Source organism: Phascolarctos cinereus, unplaced genomic scaffold, assembly GCF_003287225.1.
Source record: "Phascolarctos cinereus isolate Bilbo 61053 unplaced genomic scaffold, phaCin_HiC Scaffold_4;HRSCAF=312, whole genome shotgun sequence".
In the NCBI taxonomy this organism is placed as follows: domain Eukaryota; kingdom Metazoa; phylum Chordata; class Mammalia; order Diprotodontia; family Phascolarctidae; genus Phascolarctos; species Phascolarctos cinereus.
This window is the reverse complement of record NW_027555847.1, coordinates 111898081-111899869: the sequence shown is the minus strand read 5'-3', so window position 1 is coordinate 111899869 and position 1789 is coordinate 111898081. Positions and strand designations below refer to the sequence as shown.

The 1789-nt window shown below is 34.2% G+C and overlaps 1 pseudogene; it reads left to right on the top strand.

Annotated features, from left to right (window-relative positions):
• Positions 1-402: 402 nt before the first annotated feature.
• Positions 403-1237, top strand: LOC110196463 (non-selective voltage-gated ion channel VDAC3-like; annotated as a pseudogene).
• The last annotated feature ends 552 nt before the right edge of the window (positions 1238-1789 follow it).

The window sequence follows — 1789 nt, the reverse complement described above, 5'->3', positions numbered from 1 at the left end:
TGATTCATAAAAGTGCAAATAATACCTCTAGAAATTATCTAGAAAAAATGTTAGATAGTAAAAAGTCAAGGAAGAAACTGAACACTTTAGAGGAATATTTGGTGTTTTCTTGTTTGTTACCTATTGCAGGTAAGTCACCATAACAGAAAGTCAAGTTTGGAAAGTAAAAACATTCTGAAAGATAGTATCTGTCTGAGAACAAGATTTGAGTTTCTGAACTACGGTTCTAATTATAGAAGTGGTGGGTTTTGGCAAAAGATGAAGGTCACAAAAAAAAGGTGGGTAGAATTATATTTGCTGATAGTCTTGAAAAATTATATTCAAACATTAAAAAGTAAAAGGAAGGGACTACTCTATTCCTTTGGCTACTATCTGTGTTGCAGACCTTTCTTTCATGAAGAAATGTGTAACACAGAAATTACTGCAACCTAGGAAAAGCAGTTAAGGATGTCTTCAACAAATGCTATAGGTTTGATATGGTTAAAATATATCCTAGAACCAAGTCTTCCAGTGGAATGGAATTCTCCACTTCTCTTCATTCATATACTGGCACAGGTAAAGCTTCTGGTAATTTGGAAACCAAGCAAAAGATCTATGACTATGGGCTTACCTTCATTCAAAAATGGAACAGAGACAATACCCTGGGGAAAGAAATTAGCATGGAAAATAAATTGGCTGATGGTTTGAATGATTCCAAGAACAGGAAAGAAGAGTGAGAAATGAAAGGCCTCTTGTAAATGGGATTGTTTCAGATTTGGTGGAAATATTGACATTGATTTCTCTGGACCGACTGTCTTTGAGCTGTACTAGTTTATGAAGGTTGGTTTTCTGGCTATCAGGTGAGTTTTGACATGACCATATCCAAACTGTATCAGAATAATTTTGCCCTGGGTTATAAAGCTACTGACTTCCAGCTGCACACATGTGAATGATGGCTTTGAATTTGGAGGGTCAATATATCAAAAGGTTAATGAGAAGATTGAAACTTTTCTAAATCTTGATTGGACAGCTGGCAGTAAAAACATCTATTTTTTGCATTGCTACTAAGTACAAGTTGGATAAAAAAAAATCTCCCTGTTTGGTGTAGTGAATAATGACAGTCTTATTGGACTTGGTTATACTCAGACACTTTGATCAGGTGTAAAACCAATGCTCTTACTTTTAATTGATGGGGGGGAAAAACAACTTCCATGCAAGAGGTCACAAGTTTGGTTTGGGATTTGAACTGAAAAGTTAATATATGTTTGTTTGTTTATGTAAAGTATCAGATTTATCCTTGGAAATGAAGAAAAATGAATGTACTCTGTTTTGGCCTAAATATTCTTCTGTGAAATTTCATTGTGACATTTTGTTCTTCCAAAGAATTGCTGTAGAACCACCATGCTGAAGTCTACATACTTTTTAGTACATCATAAGAGAGAGATGCTTTTTATACACAGTAACAGCAACATTGTGCAATGATCAACCATGACAGAGTTAGCTTTTCTAAGCAATAAAATGATCCAAGACAATCCCAAAAGTCTCATGATGGAAAATACTATCCATATCCAAAGAAAGAAATATGGAGTCTGAATACAGATCAAAGCATACTATTTTCACTTATTTTCTTTCTCACATTTATTTTCCCTTTGTGCTGATTCTTCTTTTACCTTACTAACATGGAAATATATTTAACATGATTGTACATATATAACCTATATCACATTGCCTCCTGTCTTGGGAAGGAGGAGAGAAAGAAAGAAAACTTGGAACCCAAAGTCTTATAAAAATGCATGTTGAAAACCATCTT